This window comes from Equus asinus, chromosome 5, assembly GCF_041296235.1.
Source record: "Equus asinus isolate D_3611 breed Donkey chromosome 5, EquAss-T2T_v2, whole genome shotgun sequence".
NCBI lineage: Eukaryota > Metazoa > Chordata > Mammalia > Perissodactyla > Equidae > Equus > Equus asinus.
This window is the reverse complement of record NC_091794.1, coordinates 51529693-51542083: the sequence shown is the minus strand read 5'-3', so window position 1 is coordinate 51542083 and position 12391 is coordinate 51529693. Positions and strand designations below refer to the sequence as shown.

At 39.4% G+C, this 12391-nt stretch overlaps 1 long non-coding RNA gene across 1 annotated transcript; it reads right to left on the bottom strand.

Moving 5' to 3' along the window:
• Window positions 1-4511: 4511 nt before the first annotated feature.
• LOC123285543 (uncharacterized) lies at window positions 4512-8271 on the bottom strand. The gene is made up of 3 exons (XR_006527288.2): window positions 7965-8271; window positions 6140-6276; window positions 4512-4831 (listed from the first exon to the last, which is right to left on the bottom strand). It is a non-coding gene; the product is annotated as an uncharacterized lncRNA (long non-coding RNA).
• Between the last annotated feature and the right edge of the window lie 4120 nt (window positions 8272-12391).

Here is a 12391-nt window from a genome sequence, read left to right as displayed (position 1 = left end):
CCACGTTCAGACTGAAACTGCTACATTGGCTCCTCCTGGGTCTCCAGTCTGCCAGCTTGCTCTGCAGAATTTGGATTTGCCAGTCTCCATAATTGCATGAGCTAATTCCTTAATAATAAATAAATAAATACACACCCACTTATTGGTTCTGTTTCTCTCGGGAACCCTGACTAATACACTAGGTAACCAGCCTAAGACAAGCATCTCTTGTTTCTTTCCAATTCTCTCTGAACCCTCTACCCTCCAACCCAGGAAAGTGGTCATCACTGTTTTCACCCTGATTTCCACGTGGTTGGAAATGACTCTCTCACCATATCCTTAATCCTTCCTCTCCCGTGGTTCACTTCTTATACCCCATGCCTGCGTCCATCGGCATCTGACTTTTGGTACTTTAAGATTTTGTAATTCAGGAAAATCTTTTCTCTCTCAAGTGCCTAGTCCTTGCCATTGAGTGTCCAGTTTTCAAAACTTTTTTTTTTTTTTTTTGCTATATACTTTTGGAAGTGTATCTTGAAAATCAAAGCTGAACAGACTTGTTTGTTCTTGGCTTTTATCTGTCTCACCCTAAAGCAATGCATGCTTCATCAATCTATGCCTAGAGAGCAAAGGCAAAGTGAACCATGAAAAGAAAATTTTAAATCCATCAGCTAATATTTGTAAATATTTTCACTCTGCAAGAAAGTGGCATAAAATGTGATCTCAGCCCTAGCTTCATGTTGGAATCACCTGGGGAGCTTTCCAAATAAAAACTGTCAATGCCCCAGCTCCAACCCCTGGAGATTCTGGTCTGGTCTGGGTGAGGTTCAGGTGTCACTATTTTTGCTAAGCTCCTCGGGTAATTCTAAAGTGCAACCAGAGTGGGAACTGCTGATGTAAGGCAAAGCCATGAGATTGGGCTCTAGTGCCTGGGTTTTGCCACAAACCAGCTGTGAGACCTGGGGGGGGTGCACTTCACTTCCCTGGGTTCAGTTTCCTCATATGAAAAATGCTGAGTTGAGTTTCAGGGTCTTCAATGAACTTTCCAACACGAACATTCTGTAAATCTATCATTGTGAGAACGAAAAGGGTGACTTTGCTCACTGAGTGATTAGAGCATCAAAATAGAGTTCGTGTAGTCACATAAAGAAGGTTTCTACTTTGCTTTGAAGCAACTAAAAGAACCCAGTGATCCTTTCAATACAATTGTCTTTCCCTATAGTAAACTGTTGGATTGTTTAGGCACCAACATCAATTTAGAAGCACTGCCATATGTGGCTCCACACCCTCAGTTGTTCAGCTAAGTTCAATGAGATAAGCCTCAAGTATTTTCTGTGTTGAAAGTACGTGTCTCTAAAAAAAGTAGAGAAATTGGCCGAGTCTCACTAGTAAAGCATTTTGCAAAGTGTGGACTGTGTACAAGAAATTTCAAGTGATGCATTAAATAACTCTGAATCACATGGATAGAAGCTTTCTCCATTGTAATTGTTTTATTTTTCTTGGTTAGTCAGGAAGAAAAATCTCAGCTTAGTGCTGGGGTATCGTTACTACATCACTAATACTTGCTAACGTATTTTAAGAAAGAGGTGGTAAATTTCAGGCTTAAAGTGTCAAGCAGGCAACAATATTTAGCTACTATTTAATAGCAATATTTTATTTTCACTATATTTACAATACATCATATATATGGCAGGTAGGATTTCTATTTAAATACATACAAAGCTTCCTTCTAAAATACTTCTATTTAAGTAAAGAAGAAGCTGTTAAGCAAAGATTCAGATGAAATTATTGAGAAAACATTTATTTGGGAAAATGTGCATGAGGGTCAGACCTCAGTTGGACTGGCTGATGAAATAAAAATTACAAGCGCTTAAAAAGGGGGAAAAAAGGAAATTACCAAATCATACTGTTTGGGAGTGGAAATATTTTATTTTGCATTGGCTGAATCTACATGTAAAGACAGGGTTTATAACGTCTTTTTTGAATTGGGTGAACAATTGATCTTGATTGGCCATATCTTACTACCCTTTCCTATTAATTACATTAATTGTAAATGAATTAAACACCCAATTAAAAGGCAAAGAATTTTTTTTAAAGGATCCAACTATATGTGTCTATACAAGACACACTTTAGATTCAAAGACACCAATGGGTGGAAAGTAGAAGCATAGAAAAAGACGTAATATGCAAGCTAGAAAGAACATACTACTACTCTCAGAAAAAGTAGACTTTAAGACGAAAACTGCCACTGGAGACAAGGAATGACATTTTATAGTGATAACAGAGTCAATTCACCAGGACCTGTATTAAGATTAAAGAAGATTTTTTGAGGAGTTATATATTCTGATACTGTCTATCTAGTTATATATACTGTTTATTTTCCAAACAAGTCTGTTATTTTCACTCCAATTGTTTGTAGTGAATGGGGGTCTGAGGTGAGGTTCTGGTACTTTGTCATAAGGTGTTTATTGGTATACCCACCAGCGTCTAGGCACAATCTCTGATTTGCATACAGCCCAGGAGGCTCATAGAAGACAACCTGAATCTAGTTTGCTCTGAGGGACAAGAAACACTAGCCTGGAGAAAGCCCCAGTGGGGTCACTGAAAGAATAATCCCCGTAAATGAGGAAAGAGCCTGGCATGATAGATAAGATTCAGCAACGCAGCCTGTGCCAGGGAAAACTGCAGCAGACTGGAAGTGTGGGTGCAGTGGCTGAGAGGTGGGACTGTGTGGTGAGTCTACGAGAACTCTCTCAGTAGAGACCTGAACTCGGTCACTAGGAGACCTTCCCTGAAAGAAGAAAGTGAAGAGTAGAGTATTTTCTAACCACCTGGAAAGAAAGAAGCAAATTAGACCCCAAGACTGGGGGAGAGATGGCAGACAGAGTAGACTCCCCAGAGGTTAAGTAGAGATCAGGGCCATGGAGAGAGGCCTGGGTGAAGTCTGAGCCGGGCAGCCTGGAGCCGTGTGCGTAAGCAACCAGCTCACAGCAGAGCAGATTCCTGAGCAGAGGAAAGGCAGATGCACTAGAAAGCATTCAAATTGAATTTGAAATGAGGTTCCTTGGGGAGCCCAAAAAAGAAATTTTAAAAGACTTTAAAATGTCAAGAAAAGTTTAGAAAATTATACAAACTTCAAATAAGGCCATTTCCCTATTGAAAGCTACTGATTGACGCAGCAGCCTTAGGGGTAAACTGCAAAACAAACCCATGAGTAAAATTCAGAGTACTTGTAACGATGAAGCAATGGATTTATGGATACTGTGCAAAACATTTCTTGTTACATTATTGAATGTAATCTTCGTAACTTGTCCATGAGGTAATATTATTTCCTTTATATGGTTCAAGAAACTGAGACTCAGAGAGATTAATGACTTCCTTGAGACCATCGAGCTACTAAGTGTTGTGGTTGGCTCGATGCCAGGTCTTACGACCACCAAACCCATGGTCTTGCTACATCACCTCCAGTCTTCACAGCTTTCAGTGTGAATCTACCGCCATCCCATTATGGACATTCTCCAGGAACCCAGAGTGTGTTTTCCTCAATCAGCGTGGACTTCACAATAGGCCAAGAAGGCAACTGGTCACATGCTGCCCCTAAGGGAAGATTACTTTCACTAGTGGCCTAGACTTAAACTTCATCCTCCTCATCCACATAAACATAAAGCCCGGAAACTACTGGTGTCATCTTAATAGCAGAGTATTTTAAACCTATGAAAGTCCAGTATCTGGAGAGAGATGCATTTCACATTAAGGTGATTATAACAAGGTGGGAGAGATGAGTGCATGTGCGTAGTGCTGACTCAAGATGAAAGGTGGGGGACAGACCTTGTTGTTCTCTCACATACAGAACTGAACAAAAATTTAGTACAAGTATTTGTTTCAAAATTTCTAAATATCAGTATTTCCGCTCTAATACAGATCATTAAGCTAGGATCTGGCATCATATGTCTGCACTAATCTTCAGGACAGATTGACTATTCCTTCTTTTTTTCAGGAGAGTAAGGATTAGAGAGAATCACATTTGTCAGAAGTGTAAGCCTTCTGGTTTATAAGAGTTCGTTAAATGAGTAAGTGAATCAGACTTTTTTTTCTTACTGCAGGTTTCAGGTTGGAGAACAAGAAAGGTAAAAATTGATAATTTAGGGCAATAGTTTGTACATAACTATAGTTCTTGATAGAACATCTTTCTCCACTAACATGCTATTTTAAAAGCTTTTGTGGCATTATATCAAGATATCTCAAAAGACTAAGTGCATCACTTTCAGGGATGGTCAAATGTTGTACTTGAATGTAAAATTTGCTATTCCAGGAAGAGAAGAGAAGGGACACGTATTTTAGATTTTTAAATTATACTCATCTATAGCAGTATCATCAACATCCTCATCCACATCCTCATCACCATCATCATCATCATCATCATCATCATCATCATCAAAGATTATCTAGGAACATATGGCAGAGTGGAAGAAAATTGGATTTACTGACAAAGAAAGAACACCAAAGGAGAAAAGCTTCCAGCAAAGCAAAGTAATCAATATTAAACGACACTCTTTATTTGTGCTATCTTTAATCTTTGGGAAATTAAACAAAGGGGAGCCAAGTAAGATAGAACAAAAAACCAAGGTGAATAGAACAACAGTAATTGCTTATGTGATAGATGTGTTTCCATATCCTAAAGCAGACGTGTCCCCTTCCTCATTTTCCCTGTCCAAAAACAAACCGTGGAAATTTCATTGAGCTGACGTGCTTCGTCAAGATCATCGCTTACGTCACAGGAATTGTTCTTCCAAGCTTCTGATGTTCATTTGCCCTTTGACCTCATGTTCCATTGTAAAACATGTTGCATTCCTTCCTTGCATGGAAAAATTAAACATCATTAAAATTATCTCAGATATCAGACAAGTAAATAAGTCTGCCTCTTGTTAAAGATCTTTAAAAAGTCAAGACCAAATTCATTTCTAACATGGCAAAAACATTGAGTTTTTTCTTAACTCAAGCAATCTTGACAGAACTTCCCCCTCCGTAGACATCTATGTCAGCAGGCATAGCTGTTTATGGTCACCTTCCTTATCAACTTCTAAGGGAATAATCCTGAATTTAACCTATTTGCCTTTATGTAATTCACCATTTTTACTACTTACCTTGCTGTTTTGTTTAGTTGACTTTTTTTTCTTTGAGGCAAGACTTTAGGAACACTGGAAGCAGTAGTTTGACTTACGTTCTGGCACAAGCTCCTCAATCTGGGCAACTATTCCGGATTATTTTCCTATCGTTACAACCGTGCCATCAGAATTTATTCCCATGCTAAATTTAAACTCTGAACCACATTTGCTGGCAGAATAATTACCATCATGTTCGAATCGCATATGTGTAAAAGAATTGCCATGTTGGCGATATCTGTGCATTTGTCAACTTGGAGTGAAAAGTACTTTGCTAGTTTTATTTCTTCTGACTTAGTTTTCTATATCACTTGTCAGTTCCTGAATACGCCAAGCTGTGGCATTATTAGAAAGGACTTCAGCTACCTCTTTATGGCAAAGTCACCCAACCTTTCCAAGCAAAAATCTTTAATCCTATCTTTCTCCTAAGCCTCGGCAATTGTACGTACTGCTACAGTGTAGGCAACCCAGAAAGAACCAAGGTTCATAAGTGAAACAGTGAACATGTACTCTTGTCAGCTTTTTATTTCAATATTTTTTCTTTCAAGGAATTCTTTTAGATTTAAATGCATTTCTTGACGATATGAATGCAAATCCTGCTTAAATTTTGATGATTTCATTACTTTGTTAGCCAGTAGATTTGACAATTCACACATGAAAGTTTTTGCACTTCTCCATCAATAGTGGCCACAAAACTGAACTCTGTACATAAGGCATCGTATCTCTAATTAAAAGTAGTTTGGGTTCTTTTGGTCTTCCTCTCTTATGAATCACTTATATTTTATTGCCATATTCAGAAAAAATGTCTTCTCTCATGATGAAAAACAAAAATCCGGTAAGCTAGGTTCAGAAAAAAGCTGTTTTTTAAATGAGAATTAAATATAAATAATACAAATTTTACTTCTCAAACATAGCCCACAATGTAAAACTGTAAATTTAAAAATTCCAAATTAAAAAGTAAAATAAGTACAAATAACAATTTATAAATACTTAAGGCTTACCTGTTCTCAGATTTTTATATACTTTTGGGTTATAGTTGACAAACAATTTTAAAATATCACGTGACTAAGATGCAGCTGAACCACAAGCAAATCATCACACAAGTGCGTGTTCAAGGGCATCTGAGCTGATATAGAGCCTGTTAAACAAGATGAGTTTACAGTCAGGAGCTCGGACACTGTGGTATGCCAATGGCTATGTTAGTTTCTAAATACTTACTCTCATTTTCTATACTTTCTGTGCATTGTCTTGTTGCAAGCCAGTAACCAACAGTTTGCACACTGGCAGCAAATGCAGAACTCACTTTGACGCTTAATTGCACCATCATTTCAATTAGATGCTAATTGACTAATGCATTTGAAATGATGGTGTGGTATATAAATATATATACACATACAATGAGAGAGAGAGAGATTGAGAGAAAGATTTATTTTATGGAATTGCCTTATGTGATTATTATAAGGGCCGGCAAGTCCAAAATCTGTAGGGCAAGCCAGGAGGCTGGAGATTCAGGTAAGAGTTAATGTTGCCTTGAATCCAAAGACCAAGAATGTAAGCAGAATTTCTATGTTGCATTCTGAGGGCCGAATTCTTTCCTCTGCAGGGAACTTTAGTCTTTGCTTGTAAGGCCTTCAATTGATTGGATGAGGCCCACCCACAATATCAAGGGTACTTTGCTTTATTTAAAGTCAACTGATTGTAGATGGTAATTACATCTAAAAAAATACCTTTACAGCACATTCAGACTAGTGTTCAACCAAACAATCAGTCATCATAGCCTAGGCAAGTTGGCACATAAAATTATCCACCACACCAAGTCAGAGTGGCCTTGAAACAAGTATGTGGAGATATATTTGCAATGCTCAAGCTGGGAAGATTTGGAGTAAGACTGTGTGTGATGGGATTCAGTCCTACTACTTACTAGGTGTGTGGCCTTGGGCAAGTTTCCTCTTCAATAACTGTCCCTTCTCATGAAGAATTTGTAATAATATTGTAATAATTTGTAATATTGTAATAATAATCATCATTATTCTTTTACACCCAATCCAATGACTGCAATGAAGCAAATGCTGAGAATTTGTACTAAATTGGGACACAGCTGAATACATAGATGTTAAAACAAAAAAGTCTACATATAGCATCATCTTTCCCCATTATATTTAGTATTTTATGAATATTCTCAAAAAAATCTTGTTGATTGTCTTGTTGACAATCTTTCTCTTTCTGCTTGAGGAAGATTCACCCTGACCTAACATCTGTGCCAGTCTTCCTCTATTTTGTGTGTGGGTCACCGCCACAGCATGGCTGCCAACAAATGGTGTAGTTCTGTGATGGAGAACTGAACCCAGGCCACTGAAGCAGAGCATGTTGAGCTTAACCACTAGGCCACTGGGCCAGCCTCAACATGATCTTTTTAAAAATTATTTCTCATTTGCACTTAATTAGCAAATTATTCATTTAAAACAATTTACTAGTGTTTTCCTTTAAAATACATTTACTTTTATGTTACAAATACCTGGTTTTCTATTGCGATTTAAACTTTGTTTGTATTACGACCTCTCATTATATATTTTCTCAGAAAACTTTGTCTGAATCAGATTTGTTTAGCCATTGTCATTATTCAAACCCTAATGTTCTCTTTTATTTCAGAAAGTGTGTCCTGGCGTAATTTTCGGTCAGCCCTTGGCGAAACCCCTAACCTCACCTCAGAATTTTCCTTTAATAAAACTAAGAAAATCATTTATTACAAAATGGTTTTTTAAAATAGAAAATTTGACTGCTTCAGCGTCTCCTTTTCCCACCCTGCACGAGCGAGACCAACCTTACCTTTTTAAAGGCTTTTAAATGGAGATCACACAAGACTCCTCCAGAGAGGAGAGGAGGAGGGGGAGCTGCCCTTGGGAGAAACGAGTCCCCTGGATTTTGAGCCCCCATTCCCTTGCTGCAACCCTGGCAGGTAGCAACGCTGCAAGAGGCGTGACGCCACGGTGAACGTAGGGAGCTTGGATCCAAGACACCACGGCTGGTAACTAGGCAGAGTCTCTGCCGTCAGAGCTTGGCAGGGACGGAGCAGAGCAGACAGCCTCCAAAGCGGCACCAAGTACAGCAGCCATCGCCTCAGCGGAAAGAAACCAGAGGCCCTTGCCAAGTTTTCTAGACCTCACCTCAGTAGATTCCCAGGACCTTTACACAACCCTGGCAAAGGAGAGGGAGGCCCAGTGATGAATAATAATGACTTTCCTATCATTTCAGCCAGATATTGGCTCAGAGCAGAAATACAATTTAGAGAAACGAAAGAGCTACAGAATTTGCAAATTAATATCCACCACACATTCAAATTTCTATAGAACAACAGCCAGCAAACAAGTTTCACATTCAGGAGATTTACAAAAGCTTTGTAATGCTATTGGCTTTCTGACAAGCAATTTCAACACATTCAGCTCCTAGACAGATCTTCCTAGTATTCATTTAGTTATTCGCTTATTCACCAAAAGCTTATTTGATTTCTTCTATGTACTAGGAACTGTTCTAGGTGCTGTGGATATAGCTGGGAACCAAAGAGACAGTAGCTTCTGCAGCCTGTGGAACTTTCATTTTAGAAATTTAGGCAATAAGCAAGTAATCGTAACCTGTAGCATGTTAGAGAGTAATCAGTCCTAAAGAGACAAATTCAGCACTGGATTGTGAAGTATTAGGTCTCACGGGCAGTCAGAGAAGAGACTCTCGGAAGAAGGCATTTGCATAAAGCCCTGAAGGATCTAAGGAAGCAAGCAGTGTGGATGTGTGAAAGGAAAATAATCCAGGCACAGGGGACAGCACGCGTAAATCCCGAGTTTGGGGAAATGCCTGCCATGTTGGAGGAAATGCAAAGAGGGCCCTGGCACTGGGAGCAGAGTGAACAAGGCAAGAGGAACTGAAGGTGAAACTCAAGAGGTGACGGAAGGCCCCGTCAGGCAGGGCTGGTGAACCAGTGTAAAGATTCTGGCTTTCCCTCTGAGCGAGGTGGGAGGGATTGGAGGGATCTGCATGGAGGAGTGACATAAGTTGACATACATGGTAAAAGGTCATTCTGGTGACTGCAAAATGGCTTTTTCCCCAGCGAACTCCAGCTGCGTGGGTCCGTATTCAAGGGGAGGTAATCATGTGGTAAAAGGAAGGTTCATCACTTAATTCCCATTCTTCCTTCATGTTGTGTTAACTTCTTTCTTCTTCTATCTCATCCACCAATACTGCCTTTATTGCCCATACAAACGCCGTAGCCTGTATTGTTGACAGGAGTGAGCAACTCTATTTTCACTCTTTAGTTGGTTTTTCAGGGACTTGGCTCTGAAAGAACTGTTGCTGTGGGACAAACAGTGATAACTTCGGCAAGGTCCTGGAAGAAAACACACGCGCTAGCTTGTAGTGTTATTAGTACCACTGATGTATGAGAATATGGTTCACTAATTGCTCCCCTCTTATTTGAACAGTTAGTTATTAGCCAAAAAGAGTGAATTATTCAAATAAATATGGTATTTTTCTCCCCTTTTGTCCTCTCTTTTGTAAGTAGAGTCGCAAATGTAGGTATTTAATTTCATTAATTTTATTTCTCCATACAATTTCTCAATTGTGTGTAGGAGGCAGCTACAGCAGTGCTAGAGGGAAATTTGCTGCTTTAAATGCTTATGTTAAAAAGGAAGACAGATGTAAGGTCAATAATCTAAGCTTCTCAAGAAGTTAGAAAAATAAGAAAAAATTAAACACAATGAAGACAGAGCAAAGGAAATAATAAAGATCAGAGCAGAAATCAATGAAATAGACAAACAATAAAGAGACTCCAAGAATCAAAAAAGGTAGTTCTTCGAAATGTTCAAAAAAATTGGTAAGCCTTTCACTAGATTAAAGAGAGAAGACAGAAATTACCCAAATCAAGGATAAAGCAAAGGACATCATCGCAGATGTGCAAAAATTAAAAATTTTATAAGGAAATATTATGAACAACTTTATGCACTAAAATAGACAATTTAGATGAAATTGGTAAATTCCTTTAAAAAACGCAAATTACTAAAACATGTCCAAGAAGAAATAGAGTATCAGAACATGTCTATAACAAGTAAGAAATTAAAACAGTGGTTTAAAAAATTTTCTCACAAAGAAAATTCCAGGCCCAGATGGCTTTACTGGTTAATTCTATCAAATATTTAAGGAAGAAATAATGCCAATCCTTCACAAACTCTTTCTGAAAACAGAAGAGAGAACACACTACTTAATGTGAGGACTGCTCAGTCAGGACACATCTCAGTTTTGACCCAGAAACGACATCACTACTTAAGAGGTAAAGTCCTCTCTGTTTTGATCTCATCAGTGTCTTGAAAGAAAACATACTTCCCAGAGGGAAGGGGTTTCCAAGTTTCAGAGGGTGGATATAATTTCTGTTCACTCAATAATTACCCTCTTGAAACAGAATGACACAACAGGACTTGAAGATTTCGTGCTAGTTACAGCCACTGTATCTCAAAGCATAGCTCTTAGTCATCAAAATCTGTGAATCTCTTCTGAAATTGTTTATTTCCATGAAATTGCGCTATAATTTTTTTGGCTTCTGTTTCCTTTGACTTCAAAGAACTCTGCAATAGGAAACGAGGTTCCTCTACAGTAGATATTTGCATAATCTACATATAATCCTGTGTATTAGTTTGGTTTCTCCAGAGAAACAGAGCCCATCTCTTTAGATGTAAAGAGATTTATTATAAGGAATTGGCTCATGTGATTGTGGAGGCTAAGAATCCCACCATCTGCAGCTGGCAAGCTGGAGTCCCGGGAAAGCCAATGGAGTAGTTCCAGCCCAAGTCCAAAGGCAGGAGAAGACAAACATCCCAGCTTGAAGACCATCAGGCAGAGAGTAAATTCTCTCCTGCTCTGTCTTTTTTGTTCTGTTCGGGCTTCCGACAGATTGGACGAGGCCCACGCATGTTGAGCAGGGTAATCTGCTTTACTCAGCCTACTGATTCAAGTGTTAATCTCATCCAGAAACACAAACACACCCGGAGAAATGTTTAACCAAATATCTGGGCACTCTGTGGCTGAGACAAGTCGACATACAAAGTATCACAGTCATGCAACAAATTTGACGAGTATTTATTAGCTCCTATTACGTATCTGCCCCCAGTGTAGGCTCTGGGGATACCGTAGTAATTAAAACAGATAAAACCCTCACCTCAGGGAGTTGGTATTAAGAAGTATAGTGCATATTTCACAGGCGTTGGCTTTCCATTGTCTATTGAAGGACCTCCAGACTCTTGCAAAGTTGTCCCACGGCACAGCATCCAAGTATTCTAAGAATATTGTCAATTCGTCAATGATTACTTGTGGAGTGAGTGAATGTCAGCCATCTTCTTCCTCTTTTCCTTCTGAGGCCTGTATTGTATCTGTGTAGCCAGGGGAACCTGCCTCACGTCTGACAGCATCCGAGGCTCACAGCTGATTCAGCTCTTGATGGTCACCACTGTCACCTTCACAGGTATCCCAGCACTGTCTAGGACCCTCAAGAGGCCAAAGGGATCTTGGTTTCCCGGAGTGCTCAGCTCAGTGAACATAGTCTATGTGTCATGCAGAAGCGGAGGTGGGCGGATGGGGTTCCAGGACATCCTTCTTCCTCTCACTCTTTGGGGTTACACTACGACACATGGGTCAACAAAAAAGGGCTGCTTGCACTCGGGTAACTTAAAGAGCTGCTAAGACAAACAAATTTGTGATTAAAAAATAGAAGATTTGTAGTCCCCTAAAGCTTCATGAATCCCAGGAAATTGGAGGAAGGTTGGGAGGGAGTCTGAGAATCTAAGTACCATAAACCATGCTATGTACAAAGTTTTTCCTGTTGCACCAACCCCATGCTTCTGACTCCCTTCCCCTTAGGATGACTGATCTCCTGAGAGGCACTTCATTCCTAACATAAATAGATTTCTGGTGAACCAGCCCCACTTGTCCTCCAGACATGCCTGGTCATGTTTTAGCTCCAGCAGTGCACCCAGCTGCAGATCAGCCTGGCACCCCAGCTACACACATAATCAGGTTGAATCGGAACCATCACCCCCTTCAACAAATCAGTAACAGACTGGTTTATCCTCCCTGGGCTTTTAAGACAAGTGTGTTCCGTGTCTTGCCATCTCAGTAGAAAATTCAATCTTGTGAGTCACAAAGGGTCTGACAAGTTGGTTCCATTAGAGGTCTTTAATTCCCAAAAGTTCTCAATTTGAAAAAATTCCTCTGCAAAA